At 42.1% G+C, this 25,622-nt stretch overlaps 2 long non-coding RNA genes across 2 annotated transcripts; both read right to left on the bottom strand.

Moving 5' to 3' along the window:
• Positions 1–8,926: 8,926 nt before the first annotated feature.
• LOC134467425 (uncharacterized) lies at positions 8,927–10,075 on the bottom strand. The gene is made up of 3 exons (XR_010038542.1): positions 10,016–10,075; positions 9,694–9,798; positions 8,927–9,095 (listed from the first exon to the last, which is right to left on the bottom strand). It is a non-coding gene; the product is annotated as an uncharacterized LOC134467425 (long non-coding RNA).
• A 5-nt stretch (positions 10,076–10,080) lies between these two features.
• Positions 10,081–13,446, bottom strand: LOC134467424 (uncharacterized). Its single transcript, XR_010038541.1, has 5 exons — positions 12,342–13,446; positions 11,060–11,129; positions 10,759–10,863; positions 10,228–10,306; positions 10,081–10,123 (listed from the first exon to the last, which is right to left on the bottom strand). It is a non-coding gene; the product is annotated as an uncharacterized LOC134467424 (long non-coding RNA).
• Positions 13,447–25,622: the final 12,176 nt, after the last annotated feature.

The following is a 25,622-nucleotide window of genomic DNA, read 5'->3' as shown; positions in this document are numbered from 1 at the left end:
GGCAATGATGAGTGCTATATGGATCCCCAGTAATAAAACGAAGAGCTGAATGATAGACAGTGTCAAGTGCCTTCAGATTAGAGAGTGGTGCATGTCTGTAAATAACATCACCATAGTCAAGGGAAGACAGAAAAGTAGCTTCAATTAACTTTTTTCTGCAGAAAACAGGAAAGTGATATTTATTTCTGTGCAGGAAAGATAGCTTTTGTCTGAGCGTAGTGACAAGACAGTCAGTATGTTTCTTGAATGTGAACTTGTCATCTAGCCAGATTCCCAGGTACTTATAATGTGATACTCTCTCAATAACAGACCCATCTAAAGTAGATATATTAAAATCATTTTTCATGCCATGCTTAGATCGAGTAAAGACCATACATTTAGTCTTGCTTACGTTAAGTAGAAGCTTAAGACCAATGAAGGCATTTTGTAGAGTATTAAAAGACTGCTGCAAATTCTCCAATGCTAGCTGTACAGAATCTGCAACACAATACAAAATTGTATCATCTGCATATAGATGAAAAAAGCAGTTGGAAAGGAGAGAGAGTATGCTATTTATGTACATGGTGAAGAGTACCGGACCTAATACTGAACCTTGTGGGACCCCCTTGGTTATTAGCAGGGGGTCAGATTGAGTATTACCCAATTTTACAGTATGGTGTCTGTTTGATAGGTAGCTCTGGAACCATTTACAGGCACTTGCACTAAAACCAATACCAGGCAGAATTTGTAGAAGCAGAGAGTGGTCCACAGTGTCAAATGCTTTGGATAAGTCCACAAAGATGGCAGCACAATGTTTTTTTTTGTCAAGAGAAGTGATAATATCATCAATTACTTTAGTAGCAGCAGTGACTGTACTATGTTTAGGCCTAAAGCCTGATTGGAGAGGGCTCAGAATATTATTGGTATTTAGAAATTCTTTGAGCTGATCATTTACCAACTTCTCTAGTATTTTTGAGAGACACGGTAGCTTGGATATTGGTCGATAGTTGTTAGGGTCAGTCTTATCACCCCCCTTGTGCAACGGGGTAATGTGTGCAAATTTCCATAGTGTAGGGACAACTCCAGTGAAAATAGAATAATTGAAAATGTGCAATAATGGCTCTGCTATTATATATGCCGCAGTGCGAAGAAAAAAGGGATCTAGGTGGTCTTCTCCAGTGGATTTGCGACTATCAATTGCTAATAAAGCAGATAGCACTGTATGCTTAGACACAGGATGAAGCCTAAATTCCAGATCATCGTCTCTGACATTGTCTCTGATACACATATCATGTCCAGCCCTAGGCATAAAGGAATGATTATTGCTATTATCAAAACTTTGACTGGCTAAAGAAAAATGTTTGTTAAGAGCACTGCAAATGTCTGATTTGTCTTGTAGTAGACAATCATCAAACTTAATGGAAGAAGGCATAGGTGTAACAGATTTATTGTTTTTGTAATTTACAGCCTTCCAGAATTTTGCAGGATCAGAGTACGAGCTAGAGACAAGGTTAAAGTAATAGTCAGATTTAGCCTTTCTTACAGATAATGTACATCTGTTCCTGATTTTCCTGAAACTTGCCCAGTCAGAGGCATCCTTGCTCCTCCTTGCTAATGACCAAGCCTTATTTCTTGACTGAAAAAGAGAGGAGAGTTCAGGGGTGAACCATGGGTTTGTTCTACTTTTTACTCTTATCTTTTTAAAAGGTGCATGTTTGTCGACAATGCAAATAAATGAGTTTGAGAAAAACTGTAGAGCCAAGTCAGCATCAGGAATTTCAGTTGTGAGATGAATGTCACTTTCATAGAGATCATTTAAAAAGGCTTGCTCATTAAAATGTTTCATAGTTCTTTTAACCAAAATGCGAGGCAGTGCTTTGGTTAGAGTGCTGTGCCTAATACAGGCAATGGGACAGTGGTCACTGACCCCTAAATCAAAAACACCAGTTGCGCTAATTTTGTTCATCTTATTTGTAAAAAGTAGATCAATAAGAGATGATTTGCTAAAGTTCTTAGAGTTTGGTCTTGTTGGATCATTAATAAGTTGATCCAAAAATAGACTTGAGAAAACATCTCTAAGATGTTTGGAGGCATCAGTTAGCCAGTCAATATTAAAATCCCCAAGAACCAGAACTTCTGAGTCAGTGAATCTAGATATCAATTCTGCAAGCTGATCTATGGATTTAGAATCAGCTGACGGGGGTCTATAAATCCCAACTATTATGAAGGAGTTGTTATTGGTGCCATAATAAACCTTTAGTGCAATAAATTCAAAGGATTTAGGTTCACTTAAGGAGTACAGAAATGTGACAGAGAAATGTGACTTCACGTAAATAGCCACACCCCCACCCCTCCCGACCCTGTCAATTCTAAATAAATTGTAGCCTGAAAGGTTGACTTCAGAATCATCAATTTCACTCTTCAGCCAAGTTTCTGATAAAACCAAGATATCTGTGTTAGTTTGAGCAATTAAAATATTTAAGTGGTCCATTTTATCTCGTTGCAATATACTTCTGATATTGAGGTGGATTAACCCAATGCCTTTTCTGTCCTTAAAAACACATGGATTGTCCAAGCGAACAACGTCAGGGGTAGACTCCAATGGACATGTAGCATTCATGACTTCAGGGCTTAGTCCATTATTGAGAGGGATATCAGGAGAAGAAATAGGAGAAGAAATAGGAAGGACAGTCTCTGGCAGGGAGATATCATTGCAGATGGGCAGGCTTTGACATTTCCGAGGAGCCAACTGCTGGCCAGAGGAGGTATTTGAATGGGAGGGTGAGCAAGCAGCAGCAGAACGAAGTGATCTGACATTAAGAAGGGCCATCTGTAGGTGATGAGAGGGGCTACTTATTGCCTGTGTAGTTTGATCCCCAAGTGATACAGCAGGAGAGGGAGAGCTGCAATTATCAGCAGGACCCATAGTAGAGCTGGGTGTGTTTGTGAACTGGATTGGGTCATGCTGTGTTGAATGTCAAGGTGTGCTGAAAGCAATGAACTGAATAAAGTTGGTGGTTAGCTCTAGTAGGCCCAGTTTGTTTGGATGCACCCCATCAGATCTATATAAAAATGATTTGGTCCAGAATATATCAAAATTAGCAATAAAATCATGACCAGCTAGATTGCAAAATTGTTTCAGCCAGGTATGGAGACTATGCAATCTGCTGAAACGCTCTGAATTACTGGAGCTAAGTGGGATAGGGCCTGACATTATGCAGCGTTTCCCGAGGCTTTCAACAGTGAGACATAACGTCTCCAGCTCATTCTGTAGCTTCACAGAGTTCCGGGCCATGACGTCATTTGTCCCCACGTGAGCAATGACAGTGTTTACGGAAGAATGTCTGTTCAATAGAGACGGAATGAGATGAGAGATGTCGACAACCCTTCCTCCCGGGATACAGTACGTGATAGCACTAGGAATAATCAGATCTCTGACAATCGAATCACCAACAATGAGAATTTCAGGAGGGCATTGAACATCGCGGTTAAAGTGTATAGAGGTGCGAGGAGGAAGTTGTAGACCATCTGGACGCTGAGGGACGCTGTCAGCCGTGGACAACGCCGGTGGTGTTTGACACGGGCTACACAAGCTAACGACACCAGCATCATTAGCCAACAGAGGCATCGCAGTAGCCCGATGGCTTGACAAGCCATCCGCTGTTGGAGATGTAGAGGCCATGCAATCTGCTGCGGCCATCGTTGGAGAAGAGACTCTGAGCCGCTTATCAGAAACGCGCTCTGGACTCGAGCCGTCGCTGTCTGTAGACCTGTTGCGCTTGGAGGTAGCTTTGCGAGCTACATGTTGGCGCGGTGATGGATGGCCTGGCTGGATAGCAGGCGAGGGGCAAGATTCGCTGCCCTGTTCATCCGGACATCCAGATCCACTCCGACGTGGGGCAGGCGACGTAGGGAGATCAGCAAGAGGAGCAAAGGCGTTGTGGAGCACTAGATCCGAAACAGCCCCAGTCCGACACGCCGCGACAGGAGGAGGGCGGCGGCGAGACTTGCCAGCAGCTACCGTAGACCAGGCAGAGCTACCCGGGGCGGGGTACTTTTAGTCTTGTTAAATACAAGCACACACATTATTTATTGCAAAATCAGGAACATGCCGTTTCACTGCTGCCAAAGGCTGTTCGAGTTGTAGTTTCATGTTTAGTGAGGAGACCCAGGTGGGTCGGATCGCAGCATGAGTTTAGGAACTGTTACATTCATAAAGTGAGTTTTGTTGATCAAACTGTCTTACTCTTTGATTTATCAACGTGAATTGATAAATGGAACAACAAAGGCGAGGTGCATAGCTACTTAACGGCAGAAACGTTTTAAAAAATACATTATTTTTATTTATTTTAAATAAGTGATCCGTGTGATCCGATTGATCCGTCTAATCCGGATACCCTCCTTGGAATGATCCAATCAATCCGGACGCCTCAAAGATTCGAGTTTAGCACCTCTATTACCGACAGGCTATGGCAAAAGTCTTATCTACCAGTTAACTCCACTGGTTGCCGAAATGATGGGGCTCTTTGAAAACCCGATGGTAGTACCGGTTACGTGGCGCTATTCCGACATGTCGCTATTCCGACATTGATGTCTATTGTCGGCATACCGGCGCGAGTTATGCAATTTCTTTGGTTTGTGCTACGTTGCTCAGCTTTTACTAAGTTTAGGGAGAGTGCATACAGTTACCCTAACCCTAACCCTGACCCTAACCCTAACCCTACGGTATGTCAGCTGTCTGAATAGCGGTATGTCGGAATAGCGGTATGTCGGAATAGCGATTGCCCCCCAGTAGTACCGGTAGTCGTCTCGCCCTTGTTAGCCCTAATGGTAGACCAGGCGAAGGAGGCGAGCAATTTTGGACTCACTGCCATGCAACTGGGCGTCGATAACCCAGCAAACATAAAAATGTGTCGTCAGTGCCAGTTGGTCTTCGGAGCAGTCAGGAGGCATGGCTTTTGCTGAACGCGACGTGTTGTCTTCCAAGACAAGGTCCTCGGAGTGGACGAGGTTCACCTCATATAATGGTAAGTGGCATGCTTTTAACAACGTCAGGGTGTGTGTAAAGTATATTCCTAAAAGATGACGGTAATGATTTGGTAAACGCTTCACCCTGTTGCCATTGTAACAGATGGACTGTCGCCCCGGACGTCTCCCTTTTTAATCTCAGTTTACAGTCTTTAATGTTGACTATCTAAACAAAGTCTGTGGTCGCAAGATTGAAGTTTACATGGACGTTGTGCGAGATGAACGTGGGGCTGATTGACTGGGGATGACAGATAAACGGCTGTGTACGGCGGCTAGAGGTTAAATTTTACACTTTGGAAATTAGTACACTGCACTTCGACGAGACCAGCATCGCGTCGCACTAAAATAGCATCGATGTTATGGAGCTAATAGTGCCATACCGGTGGAGTGATCTACACTAGAATCACACTGATACCGTGTATTCAGACAGTTAATACACCGAGTAAACCAACGAAAACACTTCTGAGACTCATTCTTGTGCGTGATTGTATTCTCAAACACTTCAGTGCGGTGAGCATTCCGAGAAACCATCCCCAGTCAATCGAGCCCCACGATGATCTCTCACAACGCACTTGCTCAATTATGTTGAATTAATTGTTCCGTTGATGTGGAAATAACACTAACAGAAATTGTCTAAGCTATGAGATAGGCGTCTCTCATTGGCTCCCATTATAGCCCCGTTGGCGAACGCAGCCAAGTAAAAGATGAATGGGAGTCTATTGGGCTAAATGGCTCAGCAGGGATTTGTGACGGTTCTGTTCTCTGGTTTGTAAAGATGTGTGCACATTCTGTACCTTATCATGAACGTTGTATTAGAAATGAAGTTAAAGGTTCCTGACATGGCTTTGTTCTCCCAAAGACGTGTTAGTTTTGTCCTGCAACACGCTAGCATTCGGCTAATACCTGCTGGCTGAGGAATCTTTGCGACTATTCACGACCAGAGCTGACGAGAGACGTACTCTGACTGATCCTAGCAGAGACATCTACGGTCACACACCTCAAAACCCCCCACCGCCGTCCAACATGTTAATTGAAGGTGCCCAAATTCTTAAGGATGAGCGCAGTCATTTCCTTTGCCCCATGTACACATGCCGCTTTTCCACCACCTTAAATGCAATAAATAACAGGTGTCCGCAACAATCCTAACATAACTTTAAACACATCGACATCTGAAGTCAGACTTAAAACTACAAAACAAATGGCGTAGTGCCGTAAAGTCGATTGTCACGTGTTATGTCATTGCTATAGTTGAAATAAGGGTCATTTTCACGAATGTAACACTTGACAAGATGCAAACGTGTCGGCAAATGCTTTCACTTACTCATATCTATCGAACGCGACTCCATTGTTTCCAGGGAAAAAATCACACGGGCAGATAGTTCTATGAGAAGGGTACAGCCCCATTGGCACCCATTCATTATTTACTTGGCTGTGATAACATAGCTGCAGTGCCACTCCTGGCCACACCAGCTAGTTGTGGTTCTTGTACAAGATTCCATTTTCTTTGACACTAAGAAGCTAGTTTATATGGACTTAATTGCTTTGTGATTGAAGAATAACGTACTGATTTTCCACAGGGGGAAACGTGACAAAGGGAAGGCCTTCAGGTATTGTTTTGGCAAGCTAGGAGAACACATCTGACAGACAAAAAGGTTTCATCAAAGACACACAGACAGGTAAGCTAGTTCTATCATCTGTGGAAAGATGTCTTGGTTGTATTTTATCATAGCCAAATGTTGTGTTTGAGTTAAGGACTGTTCGCCACCCCATCTGAGTTATTGAGGGGGGTCTGTGTTAACAATATCCAGCAGTCTATTAGGCCTACAATCTGTTGTCACAAGTTAACACACTGATTGTAATAGGTAGTGTGAATGTTAATGAGGATCATGTCTGTGTGCTTGATATGCAACTGTACCAGTTCACCAGCGAAAATATAGGCTACTGTTTGTCTGCCAGCTACATTCTTTTTTTTTCTTTTGTGCAAGCTCCTGAAGTAAAGGACCTACACAGGACCTTCATATCAAGGACATTGACTGTGTGGATCTCGAGGTGCAGTTACCCAAAAGTTGCTACCCACGGAATACCAGGTTTTGAGGGATCCTGCCAGAGCAGAGAATCAACAGTAAGTCATATCTTAACTTCACACAAATACACATACAAGGGTGTGCCCAACACACATGTACTTTATAATATATTATTTTCTAAGTAATGAGACAAATTGAGGAATACATATTGGCCTGGTTCAGTCAAGTGGAGTTGTTGTCTGTTTCAAGCTACAGGTGTTTGCAAGGCAATTTATTATTTGTCGAAATAAAGGCAAATTTCATACATGTGTGTGACCATTCATCTTGCCACCTGTATTATTTTGTAGTAGGAAGGCAGAAGTCTTATGGCAGTGTGATGCTACAGTAATGCTTACAGTAATTTAAAGAGTATAGTTTACCTTCCTTAAAGCAATGTTGGGATATATGCCTTGCTCAAGGGCACTTTAGGCATGGATGGAGGTGTATGCACACAGCACGAAAAGGGGGATTTGTGACATTGAACTCGTCCCTAATCGTCCACGGACTTGCCTAACTTTCGTCTGATTTTGAGCGCTTGAGAGAATCAAAATTAACAGTTTTGGTGACAGTGAACTCGCCCGGAAGCGAATCGCGAGCCGCGGGCAGGTCTCACAGCAGGGTGTTAATGGCCCAACGATTAGCGATTACCACATGAAAGGCAATGACAGCCAGCCCAGAACGCGGACTAGCCTTTCTCTTATTGGACGAAAAAGACACATGGCTCAAAGTAAAAGAGCTGCGCTATTGGTTAGCAGGGTCGGCAGCTACGACCTTCTATTGGTCACAATGATACATTGGTCACGTTGGATTAATTTATGCAGACCGTATACAGTAGGTCCGTATAATTATGCAAAAATTATTATTAATATACCTAGATTGATTTTACTTAGTATATTCACATCATTATAGGCTGCACTACGATGGGGCTTTAGCATGCATGCATGATGTGAATTTATTGATAAAATGAAAATTAATGAAATGAAAATGATTTTTTTTAACGCTTTTAATATCACACCAAACAATGTACACACACTTTGACAAGAACCATGCAACTACACACATACCCTGCAAACAATATACTCTATATGCAGTGATTTACACAGCACTCAGGTCACAAATGTACAACTAGGAAACATTTCATTACCGACAGATTAGGTTTGGGCAGGCTGTCATAATGCTTTAGCGTACGTATCGCACGCTAGTGCATTCAGCGTGTTGGTGCGACGCATTTTGAATTTAAATCGTGCTCCTCAACGCACCAGTAAAGCGCTTTCATGCACTTTTGACACGTGACGAGGTTTGCGCAGTTTTCCCCGCCGTGTCGGCGATTTTGTTTTGTCACAGTGCATTTGTTACTAAACGCAAATATGCTTAGCTGTGCCCTAACCAAAACCACCCCTAAACCTAACCTGTCAGTGAAGTAATGTTTCTGCTGCTTTACTTTTGCCAAGAACAGCGAGATTAGGCGAATTTCTGCCTAAATTGTGCCTAAACCAAAACCATCCCTAAACCGAACCTGTCACAGGGCGTTGTGGAGCACGACTTCACTTGAAAATGCGTATTAGACACCCGCGATAGTGGGTTCAAATCAGCGTGTCATAGATACGCCTAGCCTATGCATGATGTTTGGGAGGGGCACTCAGAAACATACAATGCTTTTTCAAAAAAGGGTTCTATGTTCCCCGCTGCATCCAAGTAGACTGCTGCCACACTGCTAAGAGCAGGTTGTTGTTACACCTCTGACAGGTTAGGTTTAAGGATAGTTTTAGTCAGGGCACATACAAAAATGGATTTGAGTAAAAGTTGTCAATTCATAGTAAATACGTGGTAAATATGAAAGTAAGAGGAAAAAATAGTACAGGTACTGCCTTTTAATACAGACTATACAGGTATGTACAACATTATAAACATTGCTGTTGATTTCATGTTCTTCAGCCGCCAATCATGCCAGAAGGGTCTACTGAAGGTCTCTGGTCACTGTGTCCTCGTCATACTGCAACAGGCACTCAGTCTCACTTCTGGGAGCTGTAGAAACAACAAATAAATTAATACTTCACCATGCACCTCATATTGACATAGCAAATATATCAATAAGCAAGTCATATTGAGCCCAACAGGGATAATCTTACACTATTTTTGTCTTCTATAGTCTCATGCACTATGTCTCCCTGCCAGGATATGTAGGATGTAAGAAAATAAATCAAAACATAGCAATGCACAGCATTGACAACTTATCTATAAAGTAGCACACGTCATATTGCCAATGTAGGCCAGGGGTGGGGAACTATGTCTTGAGGGCCGTTTGCGACCCTTGAGGCCGTTTTATCTGGTCCCCGATATCATTTTTATGTTATTCAGCTTCACATAAAATGACATATTTTGTAAAGGAACCTTAGAAAATACATTTGCAATACAATTAAGTTATATTCAGGGAAGCTGAAGAAGGTGGTGTTTGTTTAAATGTGGCTGCCTTCAATATAGGTCTAAAGTGAAGGGGAAAATCCTGGTTTGTGTTCATAGTACGGCCCTTGGAGGACTTTTACGGCCCCTCGGATGAATTTGAATTGGCCCTTCGAATGAGAAAGGTTCCCCACCACTGACGTAGGCTATAGGTTACGCTTACCCTCTTTCACTCCTCTGTGGAGAGACTGTGCTTATTTCAGGTTGGCTTCCAGACGCGTCTGTAGCACAGCACACAGGATTGCAGGACACAGCATCCTGCAGGACACTACAAAAAACAAACAAACAAAAACAAGGGGAATGAATAAATGACCTGCCCAGTTATTAAACAAATGAAAATTGATGTGCCAGAGCTGTGGTAAAAGTAACCTTGGGTCCAAATCATCTAGGCCTAGGGTGTGTGTGTGTGTGGTAAATCCAGTGTGCACATTATTCAGATATGAGAATTAATTCATTCATTCATTTTAACTGACATCAGTACATACCCATATCAGTGCCATTTCACCCTGCCAAGACACTGGACCTGGGTCTATTGGAGGTCTCTGCTCGAGTGTCCTCGCCATACTGCAGCAGGCACTCTGTTTCTATAGTTCCTAGAAGCGAGACAAATAAATAAATACTTCACCATGCACCTCATATTGACATAGCAAATATGTCAATAAGCAAGACCTATTGAGCCCAACAGGGATAATCTTACACTATATCAGTTTTCTGTGGTCTCTTGTAAGATTGGCCCATCACCATTCTGCAGGACACTACCGTCTCCCTGCCAGGATCTGTAGGATGTAAGAAAATGAATCAAAGCATAGCAATGCACAGCATTGACAACTTATCTATAAAGTAGCACAAGTCATATTGACAATGTAGGCCAGGGGTGGGGAACCTATGTCTCTAGGGCCGTTTGCGACCCTTGAGGCATTTTTATCTGCCCCCCCCCCCGATATAATTTTAATGCTATTCAGCTTCACATGAAATATACATATTTTGTAAAGGAATCTTAGAAAATACATTTGCAAAACAATTAAGTTATATTCAGGGAACCTGAAGAAGGTGGTGTTTGTTTAAATGTGGCTGCCTTCAATATAGGCCTAAAGTGAAAGGGAAAATCCTGGTTTGTGTTCATAGTACGGCCCTTGGAGGACTTTTACGGCCCCTCGGATGAATTTGAAGTGGCCCTTCGAATGAGAAACGTTCCCCGACCCTGACGTAGGCTATAGGTTAAGCTTACCCTCTTTCACTCTTCTGTGGTGAGACTGTGCCCATTTTGGGTTGACCTCCACACGCGTCTGTAGCACAGCACACAGGATTGCAGGACACAGCATCCTGCAGGACACTTCAAAAAACAAGGGGAACGAATAAATGACCTGTCCAGTTCTATAAAAAAGAATACCCTGAAAAAGAACACCCTGTTGTTTCTACAGCTCCTAGAAGCGAGACAAATAAATTAAATAATTCACCATGCACCTCATATTGACATAGCAAATGTATCAATGAGCAAGTCATATTGGTCACAAAGAAGTTAATCTTACATTCTTTCAGTCTTCTATGGCGAGTTAGGCCTTCAGGTGAATCGTCTTCGCCATATTATGAGACAGCAGCCTGTGAAAACATGGCAAATAGAATAACCCATTAACCTTGGGTCCTAATATAATACATGGACATAAACTAGCCTACATTATTTAGACAAGGTCAGTAGACCTCCACGTGAAACAATAAGAAAAAGTGATCATACATAATTTCAATTTCTTGAAGAGGCCATCTACACTTATTTCTGCAACAAGTGCTGTTTTGAGGACCCATACTTTTTAAGGACAGGTTGCCTACTGTTGCCCTGTGTGACTGCCTAGGTTTTAGGATAGGGAAAGTAAAACAAAAATCATTGAGTAAAATCGATGGGGGACAAATTGTAGCTTTTGTAGACTACGTCGCTACTTGAGGAAAAATAGCTTAACTACAGGGACGTTAGCTACTCGATACATGGTAGTGACGCTACGACCAAGCTACTAGAGAATGTAATTAAACTAGTCGCTTCGCTACTGCCCAGCACTGAAAACCAAGGACACTCCCAACTGAGATCGCTCCCGGACGTGTAGTCCCAGGTGTTTCTATCACTCCCGGACGTGTAGTCCCACCGATTATATTTCACGTATCATCATACACTGCCACATACAAGCAATTTAGGGTTAGGTTTAGGGTTAAGGTTAAGGTTAGAAACAAAAAACTAACATCAAAAAGATAACTAACTCCGTTATATGGCGGTGGGATCGATAGTCTGGCTAGTGGGAGCGAGCCGACCGGGGAGCGTCCTGCGTTGGGAGCGACAATCAGGGAATGGAAAACCAACATACCCAGACGGCACACCAGTCTTGCCAACGTCGCCTAGATGCATTTTTGCCGCTGTAAAATACATTGGCAAGGCGTCTAAGCGTTAGTTCATCAGCGAAATGCCGGGCAGACGTGAAACATGAGCAGTGTCCAGCATCTAGTTGATGAGCTAACGCAATAGCATGCTAACGGTAGCCTTTGTCTATCTTTAGGCAGGGGAAAGGCAACTGAGAACGAGCAATGTCAAACAATTTACTTAACACATTCACCACAGCATTTTGTCATTACGATGCTCGCAAGTCATCAGAATTTACTAGCGTACAGCAGCAACTAGTGTAGGCCTAGTCACATTGAGGGGACTTGAGCTACCAGCTATGTAAAGCGGCTGTGCTACAACTTAGCAATGGCGGATCTGTGTTCAGAGGAGCTATTCAGTCGCTCTTGAGTACTGAAACTTTAAACCACAGTTGAGTAAAATGTACTTACATGTATGTGAAGCCCATTTTCCGTTGGTATGTGAGGAACTTTCCCCCCATATCGCCAAGAAACTTGTAACAGTGAAACCACACAGACAGCGCGTGATTCTGTTCAATCAGGAAGTGTTGTTGACCGCGGTAGATGGCTTCTTTGTGACTTGTGTGTGGAATTCGCATTGTGCCAATTAGTTTTACTGCCACCTAAAGGCTTGGTGTAGAACTAATTTAACCAGAGACGGTCTATTTTCAACTAACTTGAACAATCCTTGCTTTAGTTCAGAATACCATTTAAAAACCAGAGTGGCCAAGCACATTGATGTTTTTCCTCAAAAGCAGTTGAGGAACCTTTTTTAATTCGAAGGGTCACTTCAAAATGTATGTCCAAGAAAGATCATTCAGATGATTCTATTTTGATTGCCTATTCTGTAGGTTCATTTAAATGTTTATAGCACAGATCAAATTGTTTGATCAACTTAATTTCTGAGCTTATAGTATCATAATAAAATGTACTGACAGCAAAGCTCTGGCTAGTAGAAAGGTTTAATGCAGGGGTGGGGAACCTTTTTAATTCGAGGGGCCACTTCAAATTCCTACCATGGTCATAAAATCCTCCGGGGGCCGTACTATGAACACAAATCAGGATTTCCCCATAAAATTTAGGCCTATATAGACACCTTTAGGCCTATATAGACATATAGACATATTTAAAGGTAGACACCTTTAAAACAGTCCCCACCTTTTCTAGGTCCCCTGAATATAACTTAATTGCATTGGAAATGTAATTTCTAAGATTCCTTAGGCCTGCAAAATATGTCATAGGCCTATTTAATGTGAAGTTGCAAAACATTATAATGATATCAGGGGCCGGATAAAACAGCCTCAAGGGCCCTCGAGACATAGGTTCCCTACCCCTGGTTTAATGGTTAGTGATTCTGAAAAACACCACTGGGCAGCGTGAAAAAACATACACACAGACACAGACACAGACACAGACACACACACACACACACACACACACACACACACACACACACACATTTTAGTAAAAGCCCAAAAAATGCCCTAGGGCCCCCAACAATCCCGTTGCCTAGGGACCCCAAAATCCTAGAAACAGGCCTGCCGACCCCCCACTCCCTCCCACCCACCTGACCTCACCCCACCCCACCCCACTTGAAATTGACTGGGGCAGCTCCCGACCTGATCACTGGCATTTACATATTAAAGGCTCTTCTAAGAAGGGGATGGGAGGGGGCATGGGGGAGCCGCAAATGCTGTGGCTTGAGGTATGAGGCAATTTAAGGTGCAAAACTCATCCACAAATTCCTCTTTTCATGCAGTGGCAGTAGTCAGAGATTTGAGTCAGCAACCCTAGTCTGATCTTAAGACCACCTCACTAATCATTATGCCACACTGCCCACCATGTTAACAAACTACAATATCAAGCCCCCCTTTGCCGGTATTCATGACTCGTGATTTTTTCTGTTTGATTTGTTGTTATTGACAGGATACATTGAAGAGGAGACTCCGACATGACCGCCGGCATCTTGTGTTATTCACCCCCACCACTTGTAATACTGAATGCCTGAATTGTTGTTTGCTGCTCAGACTTTGTCAACAGATATGGTCTTCGACATGTTACCCTTAGGTGTGGAAACAAATTGTGACAGTCCAGAAAAATGAGCCAGACAGATAGTAACACTGAAAAAGGAAAATGTTGTTCCCATGGCCTCCCACTGCAGAAGACTACAGATGTTCAGTAAAGCACAAACAGCTGTTCCTCTTGTACTTAATAATTTAGTCAGCTGGATTCTAGGTGCCACTAAGGAGCCAGCAGTGGATAATTTTGTCAACATTTCAATGGCATACATTAAAAGGGCAGCCTGTAATTGTTTGCCTTGCCTCCATCTTCCTTGCCACCAAGGGGTTGTAGACCGATGCCCTAGTCCTCCTGTTTAGGTACAACCATGCAGTTAGGCCAGTCTATTGAAGCATATACTTATGACTGTTTGTATGTGTTGTGTATCTAGTAATGGATAAATTACCACATGAATAACTGCATATTCATTATATTGATAATTATAATGGCTTCCATTATTGATTAAAAAGGGATCTACCACCACTTGCATTATTGTTTTGTTATAAATGTAGCACTGTTAGGAATCCAGGAAGACGGATGCCGAGGCACTCAAGGTTGCATTTTTTTTTTCCTTTTTTATTTGGCTACAATGCCTCAGCATCTGTCTTCCTGGACCAAGTTTGACAGCCCCTACACTGATGAGCACCAAGGAAAAAAAGGTGAAGACCCAGAAGCACTCCAATTACCTGCTTGTGTTTGATAATGTTAGGATCCATTTATCCCACTTTAAATGCATGAATGAATATCACTGAAAATTGGAATTGTTTCCATTTTTTTTTTTTTAAATGTATATATCATGAAAGGTAACTTGCATTGCCTTTTGAAGCACAGTTTAACAGTTGGACCACTTTGTATAGCCTATATGAACGATCATTATTGATCTTTGATATTATTGATATTGTAGGCCTATTTCTATTTGGGCTAATGTCTTTGCCTTTGGCACCCTCATGCATTATTGTTCTTCAAGATAGAAATTAATCACGGTCATTCTTAACTGTTAAGAATCAATCTGTCTTCCTTAGAGAGATATATATTTTAAAAACCTTATTTTAGTACAATTTGTGGAACGCAAGAGGACTGATAGCTGTCCAAATCGGCAACGTGATTGGTTTAGCGCGGTCACGTGGTGTATCGTGTCTCCTCATTCAGCTAAGGAAAATATTCCTTCTGTAAACGTCTATACCCTTGGATGTTTTCACGATCCGAACCTCTCTGAAGTGAAACATAGTGTAGCGTTTGGTAGCCAGGGAACACACAGGATGTAGACAGAAGTGTCCGTTTAATGGAGACAGTTGGCCACAGCCACGCCACATAAAAATAATGAACAAGTACACTGCTTACCAGTAACCCAACTGTAGCACAGCTGCTACGTAGATCTCTCACAGTAAACAGAGAGAACTCCCCGCTCCCCTTATTCGAACCCCAACAGTGCCTCGCACCCACCAAACCATAGAACAGAATCATAGAACATGCGTACACAACTTAAGTAACCCCCCAGACTCGCGCTACAATAGCTTTGGTCAGTTCATCATCTTATGGGCATCGTGTTCGGATGCTGTGGAGCGAGAATGAACGAAAATTGAGGTGACCTGACGGCCTATAAATACAGGAAGATCTCTTTCAAGTATGTTTAACACCGTGGGCTTCCTCGATGCATGCGAGACGTTCGCTGAAACCGACAAAGCTGAAGTTGAACTTTGGAACAGTTTTGTATAGTGTTGTAGTACACCGGCAACTCGCATGTCTTTTTGGCAAAAGCGACATAAAGTCCGACTCCATTTCAAAACGTTAAAGTTATCCACTGTCCTGCTCACAGCTTCACTACTAGTGCAGCGGCTAACCAAAACAATCGTTCAGTTTGTGATACAAGCATGAAAATTGGTACACATGTAGCCAAAGGCATTCTGAAAAGACCTGGATATGGAGCCATCGTGAATTTTCAACATGGTGGCCATAGCAGCCATTTTTCAAAATGGCCACCAGCAACAACAGTTTTCTTATGAGTAATGGATATAATATGACATTTTAGACACATTTACCATTCATACTACTTGGTAAATGTCGTATGGATAATTAAAAAGTTGTCATGAATTAAAGATGGCTGCCATTTTCAATAAAAAGGCCATTACCGTTACGGAGCTGACAAAAGCGTGAAATTTAGAACATTGCTTCCTTTGGACCCAATACTGCACTGTACTGTACTATACTGTAATGTGAAATACTGTACTGTACTATACTGTACTGTAATGTGAAATACTGTACTGTACTGTACTGCACTATACTGTATGGTACTGTACTGTACTGTACTATACTCTACTGTACTGTAATGTGAAATACTGTACTATACTGTACTGTACTGCACTATACTGTATGCTACTGTAGGCCTACTGTACTCTACTGGACTATACTGTATGCTACTGTACTGTACTGTGAAATACTGTACTGTAATATACTACTGTATGCTACTGTTCTGTACTCTACTTTGCTATTCTGCACTGTACTGAATGGTACTGTATGCTACTGTACTGTATTGTACTGTACGGTACTGTACTGTACTGTACTGTACAACTATAGAACTGACACGTGTAGATCATTCTGAGGTCATATACAATATAAAGCGCAAAAAAAAATAGTGGGAATGAATTATGTTACTGTTACCACTCAGAATCGTGAAGGTTAAAAAAAAGTCATGTGGCATTTTGTTTGGGGGGGGGTGGGGGTATGGTAGACTATCCTTCCTCCCAGACTATTTGTGTGCCTTGCTTATCGAGAAAATGAGTGCCGGTAATGATGTACTTTTATAGTATATACCATATGAGAATTGCTGTATTATATAGATATTTCCCCTATGGGTAAGGGTGGCAAAGACCTACGGTACATGTTGTCCATCAGCTGTCAGTTTTGAAGTAGGCCTACCAATTGAAGTACTCAATGATTACTTAGCTAACTGTAATGCAACTTGTGACACAATTACTTGGTGAGGACTTGTTTGCAAATTCAGGAAAAAACAATTTACCTCTGCCTACTTACTCAACACCTACTTAGAAAACATTTCCATTTAATTTGAACTGAAGACATACATGTATATTGAGTACAGTGACGTGCGCTGGGATTTATGGCTGGTGAGGCAACTTTTTCAATATCAGATTTTCAAATAAATAATTGCCAAATATGCCTACCGACAAGTTCCATATGTCATAGCAGCTTTCTTAACATAAGGTAGGCCTAAGTTACATATTTTGACATAAGCTGCATTTCCGCAGAGAAAATGCTATTAGATCTCTCTCTCTCTCTCTCTCTCTCTCTCTCTCTCTCTCACACACACACACACACACACACACACACACACACACACACACACACACACACACACACACACAGGATTCAAACAGTGGTCTCAGAAAAACCACACATCACCAATGTGGACAGCAGAGGAGAGGAGAGAAGAGGAGAGGAGAGAAGGGGAGAGGAGGAGAGAAGAGGAGAGAGGAGGAGAGGGGAGGAGAAGAGAGAGGAGAGGAGAAAGGAGGATGAGTGGAGAGGAGCTCAAGGAGAGGAGAGGAGAAGAGGGAAGAGGAGAGGAGATGGGAAAAGAGGACAGGAGAGGAGATGGGAAAAGAGAGGAGAGGGGGAGAGGAGAGGAAAGGAGGGGAGGTGAGGGGAGAGTAGATGTGGGACAAAGGTGTGGCAGGAAGCGAATGTCAACGTAAACAGATATTACACGCTTCGATATGGTCACCAAATATTTTGGGACTGTCAATTCTGTTATGTCTACACCTTGGAATTAAATCAGAGTCTTGTAGTTACACGGGTATATTTGATTTACCTCAGCGGTACCCTGTAGCCTACCAGTAGCGGCCGGTGGATGGGAAAACAGGCAGGGCAGAAATGTTGGCGATCAAGTCCATAATAATAAAATCAATACTGTATCATTCACGAGTTGCATTGCGTGTGTAGGCAAGACAGGAGAGCGTTTACGCAGTGTTTGGTGTGTTGGTAAAACTCCACCTCCCGTGATACACCACACTTATCAGGCATGCGCGTTATCTGTAACTTCAACTTCTGTTCTGAAGAAAGCTGTTTTTGACAGTTCTCTCCACGCAGCTAGTTCTCTTGCTCATTTAAGCAGAGCGATTGCAGACATGTTAAGAAATTATAAGAAAAATGCTTTGTCCGCTTGCGGAGTTGGAGTTTGTGACAAGCAACACGACAAGAATATGCACTCCACGCAACCGGACAGCACGAACAATCAGGAAAACTAAGGCTATCGTAGCCTCGTATCGCAGCCAGCATCGTAGCCTTTGTCAATGCAGAGCAAAACTCCTCGTGTGCAAACATACTCGTTTGACATGTAGAAGCATTTTTGTCGACCAACATACGAAACAAACTGTCCTCAAGTAGGCTACTAAAGTACAAACTGCTGCTGCCTATAGAGTGATCTCGCCTTCACCGTTCGTACATTACATTGGATGCAAACAAATCAACAAGCCCTGCAACACTATTCAATTCAGTCAGTCGTCCTCTTGCTGCCGGTTCAAATGTACCACAGAACCAAATGTTACCAATACCGGGAAAGGACGTGCCTATTTTCGAAAAGAGTAGCCATGGTTAAAACTCAAAAGGGGAATTGTGCATTCAGCCACTGAAGCTCACTATCCAACAGACTCGCTCCTGTTCTGCAATGCTAGGCTGGACCGTGCAGGTGTATTTTTTTTTTTAGCTAGCTTTCGGGGACACACAGCAGACAATACTGAGCATAAATGAAGCTGTCAACAGCATCCCACGCTCAATAAGCTCAGATATTTCATTAAATAACTTCCAGTTTCCCTATTTTACAAAGACTTGATTCATAATCCCTCGCGCTTTGTTTAAACTATGTAGTAAGCCCAACACAGCTTCTCAGAGAATGTCATCAGCTAGTCGGCTACGTGGGGGTAGCACTCAACTTTACAAACAGTTACCGGGCACATGAGAATCCGGTGCCCATCACAAAAGCTACCACACTGGACAGAATCACGGCGGATTCTCTGTCTCCCCACGGGTCTCACAAACACATGCTTCACACACATAGGAAATTGGTCTTACCTTCACTTTGGCGTTGTGCATGCTAACGTTACTTTAGCCGGTGCTGTTCATCCAAAGCCCCAAACGTCGCCCCAAACGTCGCCCCAAACGTCCAAAGCAATTTGGCATTGAATATGAGTAGCCGCGAGGATTTGTGTTTCGTGAGGCTCCTTAGTCCTTAGTAAATTCTTAAGTCGTAAAATCCCATGCGAATGGTCTTCCACACATTCTCGCCGGTTGCAAACAAGACACAGGGGAAACAACGAATATTTTCTGCAGTGTTGTACCACTCACTTTGAAATGATGGGGTAGTTATTCTGACCGGTCACGTGAGTAGCAAACCCTTCAGCTCTGTCGGTCCTCCATTCTTTATCACATATTTTCCCCTTGGAAATCCAACTTTGAGAAACCTCTTAGTTTCGTTATGAAATCCACTTGTAGCAGTCAAAGTGACCAAGCTAGCCAACAACACCGACTGACTGTATTGTGAACTTCAGATTCGCTATGACGTAACTGTCCAGCAAGACTCAACACCAGAAGGAGTCTGCGGCCAGGCTACAGCTCGCCTCACCATTGTATCTTTCAGTGGGCGTTATGCCAAAGCGTCCAGAGTAAAGAAATGATAATCACACGTAGAAAATATTTAAAAAATATCAGGAAATGAGGGCACACCGTACATACTTCTATTAAGTGTATAAAAACGTTTAATACAATATTACCAGGTTGCATTCACAGAACGAGCAACATGGCGCATGCGCACAAGCTTGTTAACGAGGGATTGCGCAATCCGGGGTGAGGCCAGTTCAGAGTTGCCCCAAATTCAGTGTATTCGGAGCAATTTGACATGAAATGGGCAAATATTACGATTTTGGCCACGGAAATGATTGAAAATGAGTGAAACTGTTTAAATACTGCTCAAATGGTAGTTATGGTGCAGGTGCTCGAAAACAATAGCTGTTATTTTTACTATTATTCACATTAACTGCATCTCATCATTCTCATCTGGAGCTGGTGAGGCCGTGCCTCCCCTGCCGTATTGGAGTGCACGTGCCTGATTGAGTAATCTGTAATGCTATTCTAAAGATGGCTGAAATGCATTCGATATGCACAATGCTACTTGTGAGAATGTAGAATTAGGTGATCTTATGGGTTCTTCATAAATATCTGTCCTTTACCCTCTCTCATACAAATAAAAATTATCTGTCAGGGAAATTAGAGGATGGAGAACCTGCTACCTTGGACATCATCTTGCACTGACACTTCCCCATTCAGATGCTGCTCAGCAAGCATTGGCAGCAGTCATCTATTCTCACCATAGTTTTAGTGTGGGAAATGCTCATTTGAATTCAGATTCAGAAAACAGCCAGTAAAATGTTGTTCAGTATCTGACTGCTTGTATTGCCTCATTATGACGGATGAAACATTTGCTTTGATTTCAGTAGAAATGTAATGCATTGCAATGCATTGTAGAATTAAGTCAAATCGAATCGAATCGCTACCTCCCGAATCGTAATCGAATCGAATCTTGAGGGTGGTGCCAATGCACACCACTATGTATATTTTTGTAGTTTCATCAATCTGGTCAAGCAGGCTACCACTGCCCTTTCATCTCTGCTGAGTTCCGGACTATATTAACATTGTCAGCTAAGTATAATGTCATTTAATAACAATGTAATGCATTACACAACATGGCATATTGTAAATGACATTGTAGAGGAAAGAAAACTCTGAGGGCTCTTAGGCTAGAATTACAGCATATACCCTAAAAAAAAACCAACCAAGTGCTTTTCTAACTTCCGTAACGGTAAAACCCTTAACAGACTCCACTATTGTATGATTATCTGACATGGGCTGTCATCTTGAAAGAAAGATTAAGTATAGAATGAGATAAAAGGAAGCTTCTGGTTAATTCCAAAGTTACAAATTTGAATTCTGCATCATGAAAAATGACTGATTTGACACCGATATCCCCTATATCAGATAAATCATACAAGTGACGGCTGCCATCTTGAAAATGGCGGCCATCTTGAATATCCATGACAACTTTTCTAATATCCATATCACATTTACCAAGTGGTATGAATGGTAAATATGTCTAAAATATATTATATCCAAGAAAACTGTTGTTGCTGGCGGCCATTTTGAAAAATGGCTGCCATGGCCACCATGTTGAAATTTCACGATGGCTCCATATCCAGTTCTTTTTGGAATGCCTTTGGCTATATGTGTACCAATTTTCATGCTTGTATCACAAACTGAACGATTCCTTTATATTTTGGAGCTAAGCTATTAGACTATACTTGTTTACAGTCCCCTCCCTCCACCGCAGAGTTCTGTCGCGCTTACTACGTCACAATCAGTTGCGCTGATTGGTCAGAGCGTTGGCCTATTAGCACAGACATGGTTTGAAAGACAACGGGTTGTGCTCATCAACAATGTTCCGTTTTATCCATTCATCGGAGCCAGACTAAATTAAGACATCCAATACATTTAGGCTGGTTTATCAGGCTAGTGAAGGAAGGCACTGCAGGTTGTCCTCCAACAGCGCCAGTAAATCTTGTCGGTTTTTGTCTTGTTTCTTTGATAACGATAGCCATCGTTAATTAAAATCTTGCCTCCCCTGTTTCCTTCCTGGAGATATGCCATCGCCACAACTGTCACAACTGCCACTGAACTTTAATGCACGAGATTTATTCTTATAAACCTGTAACGGCAAGCTCATCGAATGTGCGCCTTTTTCGTTCATCAGAATTAAGAATTATTAATTGGGCCTATCAGATAAGGCCTCGCGCATTGCCAACCTCAGTTTAAATTCGGATAAGCAAGCATTTTATTTTTACGCATTGAAATGGTGGCATTTGAAGTTTGGACGATGCTCTCCCTTTGATGATTGAATTGTGTCATTGCGCATAGTGGGGATTGAACGCGGTTGCGTTACCGCTCACCTACAGATGCTCGCATCACATAGCTGATGAAGATTTGATTTGATAAGGCATGCTCCAGTGTCCCCTGTACACCGTGCACGAGCGCAACGCCAGCTTTGATGAGCGCGGCTGAAGTGAAACTAGCCAAGGCGCAGCTGATCTTCAGTGGTGGAACGGTGTCAGAAGCTGCCGGTAGTTGAAACTCTGCTTTTGCGCGTAAGCGCTGCTGAATTCAGCGCCAATGATGGAATGGTCCCCAGGATAGGTTATGCCGTGAAAGTGTTGTTCATCAGCTGTAAAAATAGCTCTACGACTTTTTGCTGTCCCGGGCGACTAAAAATCTTATCTAGGGACTTTTTTTTGCGCAAATCAAAAAACGAGCCTTTTCAGTGACAAAATCATTGTTTTAACATAATTGTAACTTGTGTTGCACGATACCATTTTTTTGGCCCAGATACTTATACCCGACTGTGCAGTATCGGCCTACCAATACCATACTGATACTATAGGCCAGTCAATGTAACGTTTGACCCGGTACAAATAGCAATAGTAACCATTCCAAGTTTTTTGTAATCCCTAGGTATGTCTAAATAACATATTAAAAATCTACAGCTTTATATTTAGTGGAACATACTTTTTTTTAAGGTAAACGTTGGAGATATCCCATTCATTTTCCCATAGGGAGACAATATAGGAGATACTTGGGGAATAGGCTAACATTTTAAACAATGAGATATCAATTTGAAACTTTCGCAGTAATTTACTCAAGGAAAGACAAAGATTTTTGTATTGGAAGTTGTGTAGTAGTAGGAAATGGATCGCACTCAATTTTTCTTCTTTCTTGTCGTTTTCTTTTTATTTTAACATTGCAGGGACTGACATGACAGACGTTTCGGCTGCACAGAGCCTTCTTCAGTGTCACTGGAAGTTGTCTGAAATATGATGATTAAATATGCAAATGAGATCACATCTACGTAAATATGTGATAAATTATGCAACAACGGGCAAAACATAAAACAAATTGCAAAAGTAATAATTTACACGTTTTATTGATACTTAATCCACCCTACATCACATATGAATATCCACTACTGTAGTCTGGCCGTGCTTGTCTGTGGAGTGCCTGGAGCAGTAACATTTTGATCGCAACGCTCGTGACAATGACGTACACATCTGCGCCAGAGCCATTGGTCTGCGCTATGTTGTTGTTGAGTAACTGCCAGCGATTGGGTGAGAGGTGTCCAATAATTTCTAGAGATGCACCGGATCCTGATTTTTAGGATCCTGCCGGATACCGGATCCACTGCTTAAGATCCTGCCGGATCCGGAACCGGATACCGGATCCTATGAAAGAGTTGAAACACATAGCCTACTCGCACACGTGGGCCCTTTTTATCACGTTGGCTCAAACTATTTTGACTGAAAAGCCTCGGCTACCGGATCCTGTGAAAAACCCTATTATCCTGCCGGATCCGGAACCGGATAATGGATCCGGTGCATCTCTAATAATTTCAAACCATAACTGAGTGCAAACTTCCTGCTTCCTACAATCGCTTCAGAGCAAACAAATGTCAGACCATAAATACGAAATTAAATGGTAGTATTATGGGATGGTCAGGACCAGGCTAGTTGAAGGATCAATGTGATGTATGAACCATTACTATTGCAATTTGTTTTATGCATGGTCTGTTACCACAGATTTTATCTCATATTTCAGTACACGACCTCATTTGCATATTTCATCATCATATGTCAGAAAACTTGCAATACAAAAATTGTTTGCCTGAATTTGAGTTACCAACTGTGAAAGCTTCAAATGAATACGTCATAGTTTAAAATTACCTCCTATATTGTCTCCCCATGGAGAAATGAATGGGAAGTCTGCCAACCTTGAAAAAAAGTATATTCCACTAAATGTAAAGCTGTAGATTTTTAATATGTGATACACATAAGGATCACTTGAAAGTAGGAACCATTACTATTGCAATTTGTCCCGGGTTTGGGCCTTTTTAGAGCTAGATTGACTGGCCTCCTACTCTGTGTGAAATGTATATAGTATATATGGGTGTTGGACAAAATAATTGAGACACCTGTCATTTTAGTGTCATTTGGGTCATCTTGCATCCACAGTTAATCCTGTTGGATGTGGTTCATCCTTGGTGGTATGCAGACATTACCTTGGATACTGTGGCTCTTGATACATCACAGACTTGCTGTCTTGGTCAAAGATGCAACAATTACACACGAACCAAGAATTTCTCCTTTTTGAACGCTTACATGTCACCCATAATGCTGTGTGCATTGCACAATATTGAGCAAAAACTGTGCTCTTACCCTGCTAATTGAACATTCACACTTCACTTTACTGGTACACTGTCCCATTGGGGTCAGCCCTATGTTCCCACAGCCCATTGGTCCCACAGCCCAATGGTCCCACAGCTTATTCCTGCTGCTCCATGTTTCCACATTTTAAAGAAATTATTCAAATATATGCCCTATGTTCTACCACTCCATGTTACCACATCTCTGAGGAAACTTAGATAATATGCCTTTTAAACATAGGGCCTAAATTTTAATAAATTCTTAGAAATGTGTGAACATGGAGCAGCAGGAATTTCTGTGGAACCAATAGGCTGTGGGACCAATGGACCTACAAATTAATGTCAAAAATCTTAGTGATGTGGGATCAATGGGCTGTGGGAACATAGACACGCTCCCGTGCCATTAATGAAGACTGGCCAACAGGCTGGTCCACTTGAGCTATGAAACTTCCCACACTAAAATGACAGGTGTCTCAGTTATTTCGTCCACCCCCTGTATATGAAGAGCTGCATACTATTTAGATGTAAAATAATTGCTATCATGGCTTGGTCAGGCTGCCTACCTTTGTGAAACAGGAAAGTGAATCCAGTAGAACTTTTCATAGTTTTTAAGTACCTCTGATATAAAATAACCAAGTTCAAGGCTATGTTCAAGTGTCATACGCTTATCTGTAAATGGTATTGGTGCCCTATTTGTTGGTATATACCAATACCACCATCTTAGTGCAGTATCTGGGCCCTGTCCGATACTGGTATCGGTGCAACATTAATTGTAAACCCTGCTCCACCGTCAGAAGTGTGTCCCACGGTTAAACAGGGCTGCAGATTAACTATTATCTCAGAAAGGTAGCTAGCACTGCCTGTATGTATTTCGGGCGTAGGCATGTGGGTACGTTTTCTAGCAATCAGTGTGCCATGCATGATGTCATCTAGCAACTTCTAGCGACTATACAGTGAGCCGATAGTGACTTTGACTGATTTTTAAAAAAAATATTTTTTTTACAATCTCTCCCTCCCTCAATGTAGTATAACTAATAAACAATAAGCAATAGGTCTAAAGGTTTGAGAAGGAAAGTCTCTGCCCCCCCTACACACACACACACAATTATTTGCAACTTGCATTTTTAACATGAAATCTTGACCTCGAAAATGGCTCTAGTGTGAAAAGTAACGATTTTGATTGTGCTGAGTGTGTCTACCAGCCGTTTTTGGTTTCAGAATTATCCGGAATGCCCTTGCATGCATCTATAGACTAATTATTGTAGCTTTGATGGTGGTGTGACTTACCTGGTGGTGTGGGTGTAGTTGTTGTCATTAGTGTTGTGCGGGTCAATGTTTTAACAGCC

Source organism: Engraulis encrasicolus, chromosome 17 (assembly GCF_034702125.1).
Source record: "Engraulis encrasicolus isolate BLACKSEA-1 chromosome 17, IST_EnEncr_1.0, whole genome shotgun sequence".
Lineage (NCBI taxonomy): Eukaryota > Metazoa > Chordata > Actinopteri > Clupeiformes > Engraulidae > Engraulis > Engraulis encrasicolus.
Note: the sequence above shows the minus strand (reverse complement) of the source record. Positions and strands in the feature narration are given on the sequence as shown.